Source organism: Colobus angolensis, unplaced genomic scaffold (assembly GCF_000951035.1).
Source record: "Colobus angolensis palliatus isolate OR3802 unplaced genomic scaffold, Cang.pa_1.0 Scaffold153, whole genome shotgun sequence".
NCBI lineage: Eukaryota > Metazoa > Chordata > Mammalia > Primates > Cercopithecidae > Colobus > Colobus angolensis.
Window position 1 is genome coordinate 3,244,368 of NW_012114633.1, and position 20,256 is coordinate 3,264,623.

The 20,256-nt window shown below is 41.5% G+C and overlaps 1 protein-coding gene across 6 annotated transcripts in view; it reads right to left on the minus strand.

Moving 5' to 3' along the window:
- The window catches only part of LOC105507783 (chromosome unknown open reading frame, human C2orf88), a 121,386-nt gene that overhangs the window by 15,435 nt on the left and 85,695 nt on the right, over positions 1 to 20,256 (minus strand). Inside the window, exons 1-2 of one of the 6 annotated variants that reach the window (XM_011936445.1) lie at positions 4,325 to 4,567; positions 378 to 382 (exon numbers count right to left, since the gene is read on the minus strand). The exons of 4 other annotated variants lie outside the window; for them this stretch is intronic. The gene's annotated coding sequence lies outside the window, so the exon portion shown is untranslated. Of the gene's footprint in view, positions 1 to 377; positions 383 to 4,305; positions 4,568 to 20,256 lie in introns of those variants that run through there. One more of the 6 variants, XM_011936448.1, reaches the window with a different exon arrangement.

A 20,256-nucleotide genomic window follows, 5' to 3' on the forward strand; every position in this document is an offset into this window, starting at 1 on the left:
TTCGAGCACTGAAAAGAATCATTACTCTGGTATAGAAACGTGGAAGAACATAGTGGTCAAATTCCCTAGGACTCTAGGTCAGAGGACCAAGAATTCAGAAAATTTTGCCATTTAAAGCTTCATAGTTCTTTCATGATCCATATACTCCACTTCTTTACCTAAGGAGTTATTGTAGGGTTCCTATTTTCTATGGCCAACAGTACAGTGTCTCGGGGGGAAGAGAGGTACATTTAATATAAACATTTTTTAAAGCCCTGTTTTTACCCAATGGACTTAATTTCTCGCTAATACAAGGAAATTTCCTCTCCCATCACGTGAGTCTCCTTGGCTCACTCATGCTCATTTCCTACTCCTAGTCCTCCTTTAAGCTGAAACACACCACCTCGCCTTTATCTCCACCCAGCACCCTTTTCCCTGTTCCCTACTTAAACCCAAGTACTATCTTTGAGGATAGGGGAAGCCACATCTCCTTCCTACAGACTTCCCAGTCCTCCTCCCACCCTTCCTCAGAATTCTGTTCTTGAACTGGAAGTCTCGTCTTTAATGTATAAATGCTGTCTCCCCAAATGAGATTAGATATCCCTCAAAGGCAGGAGTGTATTTTCTTTATTTTGTACAGAACAGTTCTCTACATCAAGGCAACTAATGAATGCTTATTAAAGTTTTCCCATTTGTCAACTCTCCATATGCCTGCAGTATGTTAGATGTTGGGAATAAAACAGTGACATTTACATAGTTCTGCCTCTTGCAGGCTGTTTACATGCAAAGGCTACAAACTTGCAGTAGTGTTTGGGCCAGTGTTTTGTTGGGCCAGTGCAGTGTTGAAACTGTTCTGAATTAGAATACTTCTAAGCTAGGCATTCACTCTTGGGGTCACATACCTGTTACTCCCTCCCATTCAGCTTCAGTAATTTATGTTACCTTCAGCCCCTCGTGAAACACTCTTAATTTCACAACTTTTAACTTACAAGGAATAAATTCATTCTTAAAATACAAGGCTCTTCGCATGTGAGGTACCGATTAGAGTTATTTACTACTGCCAAAACTTTCAACATTATAACACCTTGAATGGTTCTATTTCTCAACCACCGACTTAGTGCATGTTGTGCGCATAGTATACTTACTATACGGAAAGTGTAGTAAGAAAGGCTCATTTTAAAATTCTCAAATCCAAGGATAGATGGCGTATTAACTAATGAGAAAGAAAACAAAACTGCTCAGCAACTGTTTTGCTCCCTTAAAAGCAAATGATTTCAAGCTGGAAAGCATGGAAACCTCACTAAGAGAGAACTACTAAGGTGCAAGAAGAGGTCACTTTAAAAGAATCCATGCCTTCACATTCTGGTGAATTATATTCCAGGGTACCAAGAGAACCTGTGGATGTCAGCACAGAACTATCCGGGCAACCTCTGGAAAACCATGGAGAAGAAGGGCAGCCTCAAGAGGCTAGAGATTCAAACAGAACTTTTTTCCCCCAGTGTTTTTATTTTTAATATTCAAAGCTAAAGGAAAGAATTAGAATTCCTAGACTTTACAGACTAATAGTTTGACATCTATCTCTAGCAAAATTCAAACTTAAACATTAAACAAGGAACAATGGGGGTTGGGGGGAAAGACGGGATTTCTAGGAACTAGCAATGTGCTAAGAATCATTCGTTTTTAAACTAATGTTATTTACTTTTGTAGTAGATCAGGGAATATGCAAGATCTTTACTTTTCAGCAAGACATTTTTCTCATAATGTCTTTATGGAGAAGACTGCTCTATGGACTAGAATAGTTTGATAAGAAAGGGCTGAGTCCAGCTAATTCATTAGTTCAAGCAAAATCTACTGAAGGCCAACTAGATTTCCAGCCAGTATTGTACTTGGTGCTTTCATTACTTTGAATTTTAACAACCACCCTGAAAGGCAGGTGTTACCTCATTTTATTGATACTGAAAATAAGTTTCTCAAGGTCACAAAGCTAATAGGTATCAGAGCCAGACTCCAAAACCAGCCTCCAAAAATCCAGGACCATTCCTACTGTGCCACAGGTTTCTAGAGGTACCACGGTCATAGCAAAAAGACTTGTCCTATCTGTTGTCAGTGACTTGAATGTCTGGTGAATAAACTTAGCAAATGTGTAGGTGACACAAAACTGAAAAGTAGAATTAACATGATGAATGACATAAGATGAAAACATCTATCTAACAAACTGCAAACCATACAGAGGCTTTAAGTAATACAAGCCAACAGAAAAAAGAAATTCAGATTCAAGAAATGCTTAACTGCATAATTAAAAAATTAATAAAGCCTACCTTTATTTTTGTCTCCTTTGCTTGACAGCAAAGCACACGGGGTATGGAGGTGAGGTTTTTAGTCAACTTCTGTGTATTTACTACAAATGCCAATTAAGCAATAGATGATTTCATTTGAAGATGGCAACTCATTGCACCCTGCACTGTTTGGGTTAGACTGACGTATTGAATTCAATTTTAGGCTAAGGATCTTTAGCACAGAGAAGGGTCTTAGGTAAGGAAGGAAACATAAACTAGTATTTATTGAAGATAACTAACATTTACTGACTCCTAGGCACCTCTACTAAGTACTTTATTAAGATTATTAATTTAATCCTCACAGTAACCCTAGGGTTAGACAAAGCATATTATTCCCGTTTTACAGATGAGAAACTGAGGCTCAGGGATCTGAAAGGCTGTCAAGCAAAGGAGACAAAAATATTATTTTGTATCACTTTAGACCTTTCGTTTCTGTTTTTTTTTTTTTTTTTTTTTTGAGACGGAGTCTTGCTCTGTTGCCCAGGCTGGAGTGCAGTGGCCAGATCTCAGCTCACTGCAAGCTCCGCCTCCCAAGTTCACGCCATTCTCCTGCCTCAGCCTCCCCAGTAGCTGGGACTACAGGCCCCCGCCACCTCGCCTGGCTAGTTTTTTTGTATTTTTTTTAGTAGAGACGGGGTTTCACCGTGTTAGCCAGGATGGTCTCGATCTCCTGACCTCGTGATCCGCCCGTCTCGGCCTCCCAAAGTGCTGGGATTACAGGCTTGAGCCACCGCGCCCGGCCGACCTTTCGTTTCTTAACTATTTCTGGGTCACGGACTCTTTTTGGACTCTGACTAAAGTTTTAGATCTTTTTTGCAGAAAAATCTTGTTTCTAAGTTCACAGTTGGAGCGCTATTGGCCAGGTAGGACTAATGAGAAACAGGTACTGCTTCCTAAGCGGTTGTCAGTTCAGTGTAAACCAGGCCTTGCTAACAACAGAAAAGGAGGAACCCCTCAAAATGTAATGAGCTCCCTGTTACTGAAGTGTTCAATCAAAATGTGGCTGGCCTGTCAGGAGTGCTACAGAGGAGATAATAAAATGGATTGGAGGTTGGTCTACAATTTTAAAGCACCCTTTTGTTACAAGATTGTGTGGACCTAAATAAGTAATGCTTATAATTTTTGTTTAATGGCAAAAGAAAATTAAAAACTGAAATTATTCTTCCAGACCATGCTCCTTGAAAGCAGAATGCGTAAATATTATTTCCCATCTATTTATGATAGCCATATTAAGTGCTTGAAAACAGCCTCATCCAAAGGGAAAAAGGAGGAGCCAACTGTTGATCTTGGTTTGATTTATACTTTGTCATAATACAAGTAGATTCCATATTCCTCCTAATTCTTATCTAAAAATTTCCCTGAGAGAGCTGCCACATACACTAGATCCTAAAAACATGGTCTTTGATAAGAACCTTTACTAGTTTACAATTTTATGTTAATCCCCTAAAGGATAGGGGAGGGGCTGGTGTCAGACCAGAGACATAAGCGAGACAACTCCAATTGTTCTGCTTTGCTTCTTTGACGCCTTCACTCATGGCAGGATCTTACCTGTCTACTCCTCTTAATTTCTTATTTGCATCATTTCACCTCAATATTCAGCCTCCCACAGCTCCAAAGAGCACAAGAGCTAATACTTTGCTCATGATATGCCATTCAGAGCACAAGCCTGACAGCTTGGCATATCAATGCAATGTTCATGGGCAAATCTCTCACCTGAAAATCTTCACTCACTCTTCAGGTAGGAAGCAGGGTGGAATTGCAACTCATAATGAGATACCTTTCATTGGGAAGCCCAGAACAAGATTGAAGCGGTGGGGGCTAACTCTTCTCCATTAGGGGACGGAGATGTGAGGCTCTATCCATGGCAGCTGGCTGAGAAAGGTCTCGTTTAATTAAAGCCGCCTGTAACTCATGGGTTTCTGCCATTGAAAAATCTAAAAGGCACAGCTGACAAAGACCGACACACACACTCCCTTCATCAGTCACCCACCTCCCAGATGTTCACTTACACATCGCCTGGCAGCTGCGCGTCCATGGCACGTCCGGACAGCCGTGCGGACCCCGGAGGCAGCCTGCGATCAGGCCCCGGGCGGGTCTCCGAAGCTCCCGGGGCGGCGCTGCAGTGTGAGGGGGGCTTGCTGGCGTCTGGGCGGGCGGCAGCTGAGGCCTGGCGGGGGCAAAGTGCAGTCCAGCTGCCAGGGCAACGGCGCCGCCTTCTCGCCGGCGCCCGGCTCAGCCAAGTGGCAGCATGTGGAGGACGGGGCGTCCTTCGGCTGCGCTTGGGCTCCCGGCCCCTCCTCCTGCCGTCGCCGCCGCGCCCGCTGCGCGCTCCTCGCGGGTTTGCGCCCCGCATCCGGCCCCCAGACGGCCGCCTAGGGGCGCTCAACTAAAGGGCGCGCCCTCTGGGAGCGGCCCACGAATTTCGGGTGGCAGAGGGTTGCCTCGATACTTCCTCAGGCGCAGGGTCCGAGGCAGGGACGGGCGAGGCGGAGCTGGGTTGTCAGCTGGTCGGTCTGGACCACCGCCCTCACGCCCCCCGGAACTACCAAGCAGCTGCCGGCGCCGCAGCGGGAACAGACCCGCAAAGATCAATGAAAGCAGAAGCCAGCGAGGCATCGCACAGGTCAATGAAAGTAAGAGCCAGGGAGGCATTTCGCTGTCCCGGCCCCTGGCCTTGCCCCTGGTCTCGGCCACCTGGGCTGCGAACTCTCCTGAGCTCCGCCCTGGTGGGAGGGGGCTCTGCCCTCCAAGGCCTCTCCGCCGCGGGGCCTGCCTTGGGACAACAGGTGCTGGGCCGCGGCGCTGAGCCCGCCTGCAGGGGGCCCCGCAGCCTGGCCGCGGCCTTCCCAACTAAGGGTTCCGCGCTCGGGCCAGGCTGAGCTGCCAGACCTGCTTTGACCTGAAACCCCACTCTTGCAGAGCTAGGCCAGGGATTCCGCCCTTCCCACCTCGTTTGCACCATGAGTATGCAAACCAAAAGTGTTGGAAGTACTTAAACATTTAAAGGACACATCCATTTTATACTTTTCTATACAGAAATACTCAAGAACATTTTCCAAGCTTGTTTCTTTTTCAAACAAAGTATCTCTAAAGGCCATTTTCTCACTTTTTAAAGCATTGAATATCACTGCCTCAAAACATGGCCATTATTCAGTTACACTTCCCCGCACAATCCATGTGATGCCTGCATCTGCCCAGCATGATTCTTAGCAATAGTAAAAGTCCCAAGAGAACTACAAAAGAACCATTATTTTCCTTGTGTTCTACAAGGGATTATTCAATGTGAAATTCATGCTTGAAGTGACCTTAGTGATAATTTTGACTCCACATTACAGATGAGGACACAGAGGCCCAGAATTCAGCAGTACAATGAAAGAGAATGGAACTAAAAAAACTAACAATCTATAAACTGAGACTTAGCTCTTTGAAGGTACATTATAGTAAAAAATAAACCTAGATTGCAGAAGAGTTGAGAAATGTAAGTTATAGAAAAATCTAGCTCAGAATCTCTTAGATTTTAAATGAATCAAGCATTCTTATTTTTCTCCAGGCTTAAATTAGCTAAGGTTATTTTCAAACGCAGTGGCCCAGAAATGTAATTTTTCTTCATGGTAGTATGATTAATGAGATTGGAGTTGGTACATCCTGGCAATCATAGAATGTGGGTATACCTATATTAATTGATTTGTCTGATAAGTATCAATTTTTTTTCTTTTGAGACAGAGTCTTGCTCTTGTCACCCAGGCTGGAGTGCAATGGCGCGATCTTGGCTCACTGCAACCTCTGCCTCCCAGGTTCAAGCAATTCGCCTGCCTTAGCTCCTGAGTGGCTGAGATTATAGGCGCCTGCCACCATGCCAGGCTAATTTTTGTATTTTTAGTAGAGACAGGGTTTCACCATGTCGGCCAGGCTGGTCTCGAACTCCTGACCTCAGGTAATCCACCCGCCTCAGCCTCCCAAAATTCTGGGATTACAGGTGTGAGCCACGGCGCCCAGCCAGTATCAGTTTTAATGTATACAAATTGATTATACTTACATAAAACAAATTATTCAGTTCTATGTATTTCAGGCACACCATGCTAAATAAGTACGCTCAAATGCAAGGTTCCACTTTTAGGCCTAGTTCTTCACTTAAGTTATGTAATTTTCTTGTGCTCTTCCTTCCCCAGCTTTAAACTTCTATCAACCTAGTGCTGGAATCATCCTTAGGAGACCCCTGGGTTCCACACTGAGGAGACGGTGTCAGTTCTTGATGTGATCTAGGCAGAGGAGACACTTAGAAATTTGTGTTTTTTGCTTCCCGGTTACCAGGTCAGAAGGAAAGAAAAAGTGGGTGAGAAGGTCTCTGGCCTCCATCAAAAGAGAAACCCATGAACTTGCAAATTTCTTTCACTCAGTTTGAGAACAAACTGGACCAAGTGTTAGTCCTAGTCAGCCTTTGGTCTACAAATGAAGCGGGCCACGAGGGAGCGAGGCCTACACACCACGCCGAGCTGCTCCTGCCAGGCTGGAGCCGGACCCTTCCTTCACCATCTCAGGGCTGGCCAAGGCGATCAGGTCTGGCAGGGATGACTAAGGGAGGACCTAGCCCGTGACCTCTGCCATCTGTCTGGCTGTCCTCATGGGTGTGCACTGGAGAAAGTGGAGCAGGGGGGACAAGCCTGGGGCTGGTGGGGAGACGGCACTGCCACCCTTCTGTGAGCGGCCCTCTCCGCTCTCCTCTCTGTGGGGCCTCCCTCAGGTCCAGGCCAGTGTGAGCAGGTCGTTGCGGGTTGGGCCTGGAAAACAGCCTTGTCTTCTCTCCTAAGGACTGTAGGCCATTCTTCTGGTCAAGATGGTGCCATGTAAGACTTGGAGGGAAGATGCGTCGAGGGAACATGGCGCCCTCTGCTGCTGGGATTCGGGAAAGCTGACTCTCCTCCCAGCCGCCCAACCTAGAACTGGGAGTCATGGCACAGCATTTCTGCCCCTCTGTCCTCACCTGGGCTTGAACAAGGATAGAGGCGACAGGAACCAAGAACTCCTCAAACTGGTAGTGGCAGACACCAATTGCAGGATTTTGAAAGTGCTGATACAACTTTTTAAAAGCTGGGGAATGAAGCTGGGGTGAGGAAGGACCCAGCGATGGCCTGAGGCGAATGTGGTTAGGGTGAGGGGCTCTAGCAAGTGTTTAGTGGTTTTGTTTTCTCCAGAGTTCATGGAAGTAAAAGCCATAAAAACAGCAATGATAAAATCCTGGAATTTGAACATAAGCAATCTCACCCTAGGGTCCATGCTGTTGACAGGAAAGAAATACTCAGCTGGATTGAGGACTGCGTGTTAAATAGTAAACTTGCAGTTAACAGAATCAAATCAAGGCACTCACTTACTCTTTGCTCTGTAAAGAACTCCCATTTCCATCCGCGGCCCCATAAAACTTCCACCTCAGACAGACCACAGAGGTACATAGCTGACTCCCTCCACTGGTTTCTCTACTTAAAGGAGCATCTTTAACTTCCATTTTTGCCTCAGGGAGACCAGTCAGAGCTTGCACCTCTGGAAGAAGCAAGGGAGGTTATGCCAGTGAGGCAGAAGGGACCTCCTTTCTAAAAGTACTCTAAGCAGTGAGATGATGTGACCCTGTCAGGAAGGATCCAGGCCCTGGGATTCTTACAAGCATATCAGAGAGTCAAATGTCTCAGTTGTTTTCTGATAATGAAGTGGTGAGGACTGGATAGGGGGTTGGCATAGTTTGCTAGTGTTCATTCACGTGGAGGCTAGAGAACTCATGTACGCTAGAGAGAGGTAACGCAAATCACAGAAAAGATTTATAAAGAATAGAAAATGACACTAATTCCCCACCTGCTCCCACCACCTCCACCCCTACCCCAGAACTTATTTCAGGTTACAAAATAAAAAGCCAAAGCCAACTGAGTGGACAGATGAAAATTTAAATGCAAACAAGATAAACTTACTGAGGAGACAGAAAAAAAAAAATACCATTCTGGGATATGAACCCTGATAGAATAGCACATAGGTATGACCATTGAGGAAAGTCATTTTGAGATTCTACCTCTTCATTTCTCATATAATAATAGTCCACTGGTCTAGGGGGAAAAAAAAAAAAACCCTTTTAGTGGTTATTGGAAAACATGGCTATTTCTTACATATATTTCTCATTGATCCAGGTTTTATGTGCTAGTTTTTGTGTGTTCAATCTAAAATGATCTCTCCAAAACAGTGAACTTATCTCATATTTGCTAAGATTTTATTTGGATTTGGCTGAGAGGCCCAGATATCTTCTCTGAGTAGGCAACAGACACATTTTCATGTCAGACCCTAATTAAGGTTTTAGCATACAAAACTTTAAAAATTCAGAAGCAAAAATGGTGTATTGATTCTTTAACACTTTCTGTAACTCAAGACACCTGAAAATGTTTCTTGATGAAGAACTAGGAGTAGGTATGAAAATGATGTCTTGGCTGGATGTGGTGGCTCACGCCTGTAATTCCAGCACTTTGGGAGGCCAAGGTGGGCAGATGATGAGGTCAGGAGTTTGAAACCAGCCTGGCCAACATATTGAAACCCTGTTTCTACTAAAATACAAAAAATTAGCCAGGTGTGGTGGCAGGCACCCATAATCCCAGCTACTTGAGAGGCTGAGGCAGGAGAATCGCTTGAACCTGGGAGGTAGAGGTTGCAGTGAACCAAGATCACGCCATTGCACTCCAGCCCAGGTGCGACTCTGTGTCAAAAAAAAAAAAAAAAAAGAAAGAAAGAAAGAAAAAGAAAATGATGTCTTATCATTTACTCCTGAAATTTTTCCTGAACTCTTTTTAACTACTCCTAGTTGTTTCTATGCCCAAGCAGGCTTTAAAACCTTGCTGTGAACCTTAATGACACTGTCGGAAAGACCTCTTCTTATTTACCATTTTCCCAGTATCAAATTGGAAATCACTAGATAACCTTGTATAGGTACAGCCAAACAAGTGAAAATGTAAACCTACCAGCAGAGTTTCTGTTCTAGTACATTCTGTGCTACTGTGACAGAATACCTGAGACTAGATAATGTATAAAGAACGGAAATGTGTTTTCTCACTGTTCTGGAGGATGGGAAGTCCAAGATCATGGCACCAGCAGGTTTGGTAGGTTTTCTGGTGAGGGCTGGATCCTCCAGAGGTGGCGAACCCTAGCTAAATGCTGCAAAAAGCCTCGTTTAAAGAGGTCTTAATCCCATTGACAAGGGAACAGCTCCAAAGGCCTAAGCACCTCTTAAAGGCCCTACCTCTTAATCCTATCACATCGGCAACATCTGAATTTTGGAGAGAACATTCAAACCATGACAGTTTCCCATAATATTTTAATATATATCATGATATGATTAAAAGCTCTTATGAGTTAAATTTTCCAAATGGTACTGTAGGCCCTTGTAGTCTTATTCATTACGTCACTGAAGTGAGAAGTGATTGACATTATCTTCCTTATGTGGAAGACAAAAATCAAATAGCCCCTCCAAGCTTCTCATTCCTGAAGAAAAAAAAATTATCTAGTTTTTCTCACAGAATTTTCTTTACTCCCATTTGTCAGCCTTCTCTAGACCCATTCTGGTTCTCTAAGTGTAAAAATGTCTGGCAACCCAAACTAGGGAACAGTTCCAAATAAGAGTTTAATGCAAGAGCATGAGAGTATTGTGGAACAGTATCTCCTAACCGTGTCATGTATAATCCAGTTCTGTTCATTATATTTACAACTCTATAAGCTGTCAACTATACTGTCAGTCTATTTCCTATCACTTGTTTGCTTCTTAAAGTTGTTCTGCATTCATTTTTCTGTTGAGTTTGGTCTTTAAGTTTACTGATGTGCATCTGTCAGTAAACAAGCCTCATGTTCCTATACAAGATCTGTCAAAAGATCTTTATGCTGAACTTAAATACATTTTGAAATCTTTAAATCATCATTAATAGACACTATATTTCTATGGTATAAGTAGATTTAACAATCCCCAAAGAGGTAGACATGCCTGGAAATAAAGAAGCTTCTGATATTGTTGTTACTGTTGTTGTCTTTTATAGTTACCTATATTTGTTCTACCATTCCCCCCAACGAAATTCTGAGCATCTTGAGGATAGGAACTATGTGCTCTATGTAATCTATGTATCTTATGTACTTATTTCCAGCACCCAACATATGGAAGGCATGAAATGTTTGTGGAGTTGAGCATGATTCTTTGCTTTGGTGCTTTATATCATTTCATCTCAGTTTAAACAGAGAAGAAAAGCATTACTGCTTAGGCCCATGAATCCAAACTTCTATAAGTCTTCACCTACATTTATTTTGAGAACCATTTTTGGCATTAAGATGGGGCCAACTTTTATTTGCTTACAAATGTGAATATAAGACATAGTTAAAAATCAGATAAATACTGCAGTAACCATTGGTCCAAAATTTACTATTTCAAATTTCATATTATATTGCATGTTTTGCTTTTTTACTTAGGGCATATGTGCCTTTCAATATGAGTCACTTTCCATTGTCTCACTGCCTTGGGTGTTAAAAACAGTCTGTCCCAACTTGATCAAAATAGTTTAGCTTCTCCCTGCAATTATGGACTCTCACATATTTATTAGCTCATGATTTTTAAATTAAATATTTGACTAATATACCTTGAAAGGGGCATAGCCACATAACTGAAGACATTAGAATATTTATCCTAAAGAAGTTAAGGGGAATGAGAAGAGAGATCTGAGGGGTATTCATATGGACAAGGGACTGTATTTAATCTACATTGCTCTGATGGGCAGTACTAGAACCAGCAGGAAGAAGTCATGGCAGTGTTGGAAGTAAATGCTCAGTGCCACCAAGTGAAAATAGCACTCAGGCAAAAGTTTTCTCAGCAAGGCAATTTACTTCTATAGAAGGATGTGTTTTGCAGATGGAGCAATGGTGAAAGCACACTAGACAAGGGAGGGGAAGGGGGCTTATTCCTAATGCAGCTAGTCCCTACTGCTATGTCTTTCCCCTATTGGGCAGGGTTGGACCACACAGTCTAAGCTAATTCTGATTGGGCTATTTTAAAGAGAGCAAAGGTAGGAGCCGGAGTAGCAGGGTGAGTAGTTTTGGTGGGAAGGATGGTTACAGAGCAGGTGACTAAGAATGACTAAGGACAGAGCAGATGACTAAGGATGGCTAAGGACAGAGCAGGTGACTAAGGACAGAGCAGGTGATAGAGGCTAGGAGGGGGCTGTTTACTGAAACTAGGGGCAAAGAGACATAAAGAACAAGAAAGTCAGACTTTAAGATGGAGAACAAAGAACAGGGAAGCTGAACATACTGACATATTGGTTCTTTGGAGAGGAACTCAGAACTCATTGTACTTAACAATTTTCTCCGTCTTGAATTTTAAAGGAAGTTAACAGGCTAAACTTTGAAGAGGAATTTACTGTATCCTACAGCAGGAAGTTCTGGATTTAATTAAGAGAAGACTGTCTATTGGTTATAACTTAGAAGACGATGGTCTGGTTTGTGAAATGGCGAGCTTCCCTTCAACCAGAAGTCAGATGATCTATCTGGGAAGCTATGAGGGAGATTTTTACAAAGAAGAATAAAATTTCTCAAAGCCAAGATTCTATCATTTTAGGAGTTGTTTCACAATATAAATTCATGTGCACTTGGCATTTGAAATGCATTCATCCCAGCACTACAGGCATTATCTTGACGTCTTACAGTGTATGCCCTCTATGAGGACAGAGTGAGTTCTGCTGTGGTCCTTGGCTAAGGAGGCAGTTTTCAATCTTTTGAACATTTTTCCTTAGAAAGCAAACCAACTGCCAACTGTTGAATGAATTGGTATTCACGAATTCCAGATAATTCAACATAAGAAACTATCTATGTAGTTGTATTTTATGGCGTGTGATATTTCACCTAACTGCTAACCTTATTGGATATAGTGGAGAATTAACTCTTAGAGATAATAATAATAGTTACTACTTATTGAGCATCTACTATGTGCTGAGAACCATAACAGCCCTTGACATGCCATCTCATTTTTATTTTATTTATTTAATTTTTTTTTGAGATGGAGTCTCTCTTTGTTACCCAGGCTGGAGTGCAGTGGCATGATCACAGCTCACTGCAACGTCTGCCTCCAGGGTTCAGGCGATTCTCCTGCCTCAGCCTCTAGAGTAGCTGAGATTACAGGTGCCCACCACCATGCCCAGGTAATTTTTTTGCATTTTCAGTTGGGATGGGGTTTCGCCATTTTGGCCAAGCTGGTCTCCAACTCCTGACCTCAGGTTATCTGCATGCCTCAGCCTCCCAAAGTGCTGGGATTACAGGCGTAAGCCACTGCACCCGGCCATGCCATCTCATTTAATCGTCACACTAGCATTGTGAGGTATGTATAATTTCTGTTTTAAATATGAGAAAATGGAAAAAATAAGGTAACTGTTAATATGTACTAGAACTTGAATTTGAACCCAGGCCTGAGTCCAAAGCCAGTGCTCATTCTATTATTCTATGTTGCTTTCCAACATCTCAGGTGTCCTCAGAATGGCCTGCTAAATCTGGTCCTAGTTCTAGGCAGCAAACCTCCTATCTAATTCCTAATCCCTTAATTATTATGAGCAGTATCCATTGTAAAGGTGTGGAGATTTGGAAAAATGATGGGTTGTCAACAAAACTGGTAGACTTCTGATGGTAGAATATTTGGCTTGAATAGGGTGATAAAGTATTCTGAACAATGATATTTTCTATATTTCTGGACAAGGATCTATACCATGGATATTATATTTTATATTACATGGGCAATTCCAACATATAGCCAGCCACAGAGATAAGATAGTTATAAAATAACTAAAGTGTAGCTATAAGCAAACAAATTAGTAAATGCATAATAGTGGGAGAGGACAGAAAATACTGTAAAATGCAAATAACAGGTCAATGAGAAGTGGGTAAGTTTGGATCTGAACCATGAGGCAATCCTAGCATTTAAATTGTTGAAAGAAGGGAATGAGTGCATATAGCCTATGCCAAAGAACAGGTGTGGCAATGAGCATAGAGCAGATAGAACACATATGGACAGGAAAAAATGAATCTATGAGAGAATAAACTAGCAAGGCATGTTCAACCCGCTGGTGCCAAGCTAGGGTGATTTGTTAAGATAAGTAACAGACACCCACTGAAGGTTCTTAAATTGTAAAAATGATGTAAAAAATTGTTCTTGAATAGATTTAGGGTTAATCTGGCAACTCTGAGCATGTGGGTAGAGATCAGTGGCATGAACCAATCATGCCACAGAAATCCAGATGAAAAAGTATATTGACCTGGCCTACCACAATGCCTGAGACAATAACAAAGAAATCAAAGAAAATGTTTTGTTTTCCCCAGCAAGTTATTTCCCCCCCTAAACTTAGTCTATTTGTGGATATTCTTGCCACTAACTACCAAGATCTGAAGCTCTTAAAACTTAATGGAACCACTGTCCATTGAGTTTAAGTATTTCCAGTAATATGAAATTTTTTCTGGCCAAAAAAAGAGAAATAAATATCCACCAATTATATATTTATTGAATAGAGTTGAAAAAAAATGGAATCACATCAGTACTCAGTAAAGTGAGGTAAAGTTATTAGCTGAGACTGAGGGAACTAAGAATTTTAGAGAAAGGCTTGTATTTTTTGAACTTATAAAAAAAGTTTACAACACAGATTGATTATACTTGTAGTCAGAAAAAAGTCCAGTAAAATGATTTTCATTTTGAAAAGTTGAATAGAATAGTTTCAAATTGCCTCTAAGAAAACCATGATCATTTTAAGGGGTCCTTAGGTGGGAATGAGCTACTAGTGCAGTTTTCCCACCTCTTTTGGCCTCATTTTCAGGCCTTCCTTCACCTTCAGTAAAATATTTGAAACAGTATGAGAATTGCACTGGTTTTTTTTTTTTTTAACTTTTTTTCTATTTTACTTGCATTTTGTAATAAAGAATTGGAATTATTGTTACAAGAGGAAATTTATGGATAACCCATTCTCTATATGAAAGGACACAAGGTGCTTGTTTGATTGGCTTCCTAGAGGTCTTTCTAAGAACCCAAATATACTTCCTGGTTTTGAACTAAATTACCATCTCAATTTAAAGGACTAGCCACCAATTAAAGACAGTTCCTGGGAACCCATCAGGTAGTTAAATTAAAATTTTATTTCCCAAGAGAATGGTTAGCTCAGTTCCAAAGATAGTTCAATTCTTGAGACATTGCTACTTTATCTGATCTAAGACTACCCAGTTTTTATGTACAAGGAAGTTCAATGTACACAGTCTCTTATCACCATTCCAGACTCCCAACCAGCCTGATCTGAAAACTGAGTTTGACTCTACACATCTAATTTACGTAAAGTGATGAGAAAATAGTGAATCTAACCTCTTTATCACAATACATCATCCCAATTTGAGACTACATGTGAACAATTAGGCTGCTGTCTTATTGAAAAAAAAAGCTTCATAGGAATTTCTATGATTCATATCAGTTATCTGCTCTTTTCTAAGAGCAAAAGTAAAACCCATCAATATGACATAGTCCATCTTTGGGTCCTGGTTGGGGATGGGGGATGGGAGGCAGCAGGTGAGGAGACAGAAACATAAGGAAACTAACATTGCTTGGATTGAATCCCCAACAGCAAAAACCCGAAACCATGAAAAACAGGTAATGATATATGCATATATAAAAAATGAAAAAACAGTTCAGAGAGCTAAGTATGTCTCTTCCCAGTTCCAAAGTTGATGTTCCTGGCAATATGCCACTGACGGAGAAAATCTCTACCACATCTGATCGTAATAACTCAGCTAGGAATCAGCCTTGTAAGTCTATGATGGCCTAAGTGTTTGTGTTCCCCCTGCTCCCAAATTCATATGTTGAAACCCTATGTGATCATATTTAGAGATGGGGACTTTAGGAGGCAATTAGGTCATGAGGGTGAAGCCCTCAGGATGGAGTTAGCACCCCTATGAAAACAGAAACCAGACAGCCTGCTTGCCCTGGCTCCCTGATAGCCCTCACTAGAACCCAATCATGCTGTCGCCCATGATCTCGACTTCCCATCCTGCAGAACCTGGACATAAGTTTCTGTTGTTTAAGGCCACCCAGTCTGTGGTATTTTTGTTACATTAGGTTGGTGGAGAAGTAATAGCTGTTTTTGCCATTACTTTTAATTGCAAAAATACATTTGAACAGCTCCTATCTGCTTATGTTCTCTTCTTCAAGGACAAACAAGTGTCTTGGCAGGCTTAATTTCAAAACAACCTGTACCAGTTTAAGGCTATTAATATTTCTCCCACAGAATCACATCTGATAAGTCTTGCCACTTAAAGCCATTTGTTCTACTCTTACAGCATCCAGCTAATATGCTGTATCTTAAGCCCAAACCACCTAAGCCTAATCAGTGTTACCACGTTGAGTCATGCTAACCCAAGTCCCCAAAGGCAAATGCATATTACCTCACTGAGGGAGTAGCTGATTATATTTCATAATGCTTAAACATCTTCTCCTAAAATGTGGTGGAATAGGAAATGCAAATATCCAACTTGGCTTCCCTGTTATTTGTTCATAAGAAGCCTGGCTACCTAATTCTCTAATGTCAAATTTTGGACCTTTTCTCTATCTTGTAAATCACAGCAAGTGTTAGTTACTCTGCTGTCAGTGAAACTGAGAAGGTCAGGCCCTAATCTTCCATATCAGAGTGCCTCATGCTCTTAGTGAGATAGTCCCTCGCATTCAGAGCACCTCAGGAGCTTGAGCTGCAGGATACAAGAGACTATACAGCAATGCTATATGATATGGTTTCGCTGTGTCCCCACCAAATCTCATCTTGAATTCTCATGTGTTGTGGAAGGGACTCGGTGGGAGGTAACTGAATCACGGCGGCAGGTCTTTCCTGTGCTGTTCTCCTGACAGTGAATAAGTCTCATGAGATCTGATGGTCTTGAAAAGGCCTTCCCTTGTCCAGCTTCCCTGGACAAGCTCTCTTTTCTTTTGTCTGCTATCATGTAAGATGTGCCTTTCACCTTCTGCCATGATTGTGAGGCCTTCCCAGTCATGTGGAACTGTAAGTCCAATAAACCTCTTCCTTTTGTAAATTTCCCAATCTCACATATGTCTTTATCAGCAGCATGAAAATGGACTAATACAGTAAATTGGTACCAGTAGAGTAGGGTACTGCTGAAAAGATACCTGAAAATGTGGAAGCAACTTTGGAACTGAGTAACAGGCAGAGTTTGGAACAGTTTGGAGGGCTCAGAAGAAGACAGGAAAATGTGGGAAAGTTTGAAACTCCTAGAGACTTGTTGAATGGCTTTGACCAAAAATACTGATAATGATACGGACAATGAAATCCAGGCTGAAGTGGTCTCAGATGGAGATGAAGAACTTGTTGGGAACTGGAGCAAAAGTGACTCATTAGGTTTTAGCAAAGAGACTGGTGACATTTTGCCCCTGCCCTAGAGATCTGTGGAACTTTGAACTTGAAAGAGATGATTTAGGATACCTGGTGGAAGAAATTTCTAAGCAGCAAAGCATTCAAGTGGTGACTTGGGTGCCGTTAAAAGCATTCAGTTTTATGAGGGAAGCAGAGCATAAAAGTTCAGAAAATTTGCAGCCTGACAATGCGATAGAAAAGAGAATTCCATTTTCTGAGGAGAAATTCAAGCCAGCTTCAGAAATTTGTATAAGTAATGAGAAGCCAAATGATAATCCCCAAGACAACAGGGTGGGGAGGGCAGTGGAGGGGTGGGGGTGGGATGTCTCCACAGCATGTCAGAAGTCTTCACGACAGACCCTCCCATCACAGGCCCAGAGGCCTAGGAGGAAAACATAGTTTTGTGGGGCAGGCCCAGGCTACCCATGCTGTGTGCAGTCTAGGAACTTGGTTCCCTGCGTTCCAGCCACTGCAGCCATGACTAAAAGGGGCTAAGGTATAGCTAGGGCTGTTGCTTCAGAGGGTGGAAGCCCCAAGCCTTGGCAGCTTCCACATGGTGTTGAGCCTGTGGGTGCAAAGAAGTTAAGAATTGAGGTTTAAGAACCTCCACCTAGATTTCAGAAGATGTATGGAAACACCTGGATGTCCAGGCAGAAGTTTGCTGCAGGGGCAGGGCCCTCATGGAGAACCTCTGCTAGGGAAGTGTGCAAGGGAAATATGGGGTTGCAGCCCTCACACAGAGTCCCTACTGGGGCACCACCTGGTGGAGCTGTGAGAAGAGGACCACCATCCTCCAGACACCATAATAGTAGATCTGCTGACAGCTTGCACAGTGTACCTGGAAAAGCTGCATACACTCAATGCCAGCCCATGAAAGCAGCTGGGAGGGAGGCTGTACCCTGCAAAGCCACAGAGGCGGAGCTGCCTAAGACCACGGGAACTCAGTTTTTGCATTAGCATGTGAGACATGGAGTCAGAAGAGTTCATTCTGGAGCTTTAAGATTTGACTGCCCTGTTGGATTTTGGACTTGCATGCGGTCGGTAGCCCCTTTGTTTCAGCTAACTTCTCCCATTTGGAACAGCTGTATTTACCCAATGCCTTTACCCTCATTGTATCTAGGAAGTAACTAACTTGTTTTTTATTTTACAGGCTCAGAGGCAGAAGGGACTTGCCTTGTCTCAGATGAGACTATTGACTGTAGACTTTTGAATTAATGCTGAAATGAGTTAAGACTCTGGGGGACTGCTGGGAAGTCATGATTGGTTTTGAAATGTGAGAACATGAGATTCTGGAGGGGCCAGGGGCAGAATGATGTGGTTTAGCTGTGTCTCTACCCAAACTTCACCTTGAATTCCCACGTGTTGTGGAAGGGACCCAGTGGGAGGTAATTGAAACATGGGGGCAGGTCTTTCCTGTGCTGTTCTCGTGATACATCTCATGAGTACTGATGGTTTTAAAAAGGGGAGTTTCCCTACACAAGCTGTCTTTTCTTGTCTGCCGCCATGTGAGACGTGCCTTTCACCTTCCACTATGGTTGTGAGGCCTTCCCAGTCACATGGAACTGTAAGTCCAATAAACCTGTTTCTTTTGTAAATTGCCCTGTCTCGCATATGTCTTTATCAGCAGTGTGAAAAACAAACTAATACTCTATATTTTTCTTATATTTTGGATGGTATCCAAACTTGCTGAACTTTCAATAATTCTAATACATCATCTGTAATTTAAAAATTTTCGATGTAGACAATGTTCCATCAAATAAATAATTGGTCTTTCCTTTCTAGCTCTCAGGTCATTCAGTTTTCTTTTCTTTTTTTGCTGGCTATAATTGCATAGTAGTAGCAATGGCAGAATTATTTTTGTTCCTGCTTTTAAAGGGAATATTTCTATGTTTTACTACAATGTTTGTTGTAGGATTTGGCAGTTAAGAAAATCAGATTAAGGAAGTCCCATTCTATTCCCAGTTTCCTAAGATATTTTTTATGAGTGGGTGATTTTTAAATGCTTTTTTCCATCTGTAGAGATAAGCAAATGGTTACTCTACTTAGATCTGTTAATGTGATAACTTATATAGATTTTCAAATGCTAAACCATTTATCCATTTCTAGAATAAACCAAACTTGGTTGTAATTCTTTTTAATATATTGCAGGATTTGGTTTGCATATGTATTTTCTTATTTTTGTATGATGTTCATGAGTGATATCAGCCTATAGTTTTTAAACAGTTCTCCTGTATTGGTATTAATGTTATAATGGTTTTGTAAAATAAGTTGGAAAGCGCTTCATTTATTTTAGTCTTTGGAACAGGTTATATAAGATAAGAACAATCTGTTTTGCAAAAGTGTAGCAGACCTCAGCAAAAAAAGAAAAAAAAAAAAAAGAAAAGTGGATTTTTTTTTTTTTTTATTCCTTCACATATTCGTTTCATACTTGCTGGGTCAATTTTGGAAATCTGTATTTTTCCAGAATATTTCCCATTTTCCCTAAGTTTTAAAGTCTATCAGCATTACATTGCTCATTTTATTTTCTCCTATTTTAAATAACTGCTTTGCATGTTTCTCTTTTTCACTTATAATATTAATTTCTTTGTTCACTAGTGCTTCTTATATAATATTCATTTGTTCTAGATTTAAGTTACTTCTGCAGTTAGTACATTCTTTAGTAATCTTTCTGTCAAGATCTAACTGGTAAACTCACTCTTTTTCTAAACACAACTTTCTTTGACATTCTTTCTGAAATATTTTAGCTGGCTTTTCAAGCCTAGACCAATAGGAATGTTCCCTTGGCTCTTTGAAGATATTATTCCATTCCTTCAATTCCTTTGTAGGTAATCTTTATAGTTTCTTTAATATTCTTTCTTATATTTGGTGCTCTAAAATTTTATGTGTAGGTATGGGTGTTTAATTATTCTGTTTGGAATCTGCTGAGCTCCTTAAATCTGAGGATTAATGTCTATCATCTAACATAAATACTGTTCAGCTATTATCTCTTTGACTATTGCTTCCCCCCACTCCCTCCTCCTGGAACTTCTCTCTGACATATGTTGGACCTTCCCATTCTACCTTCAGTGTCTCTTAATTGCTCATATTTTCCATCTTTATATCTTTGTGCTGCATATTGGATAATTTCTGTAAATTGAAAGTTCTATAAATTGTCTTCAGCTATGTCTGATTCTCAACTTAGGTCATGCTTTGGGTTAATTTTTGTTACTGTTTTTTTTTTTTTTCATTTCTTGAAATTCTATTTGGTTTTAGTTTTAGTTTTGTTTTGTTTCATTTTGTATTGTTTTTGAGATTGAGTCTTATTCTGTTGTCTAGGCTGGAGTACAGTGGCAGGATCTCAGCTCACTGCAACCTCTGCCTTCCAGATTTAAGTGATCCTCCTGACTCAGCCTCCCAAGTAGCTGAGAGTAGAGGCGCCCACCACCATGCCCAGCTAATTTTTGTATTTTTAGTAGAGATGGAGTTTCACCATGTTTGCCAGGCTGGTCTCGAACTCCTGACCT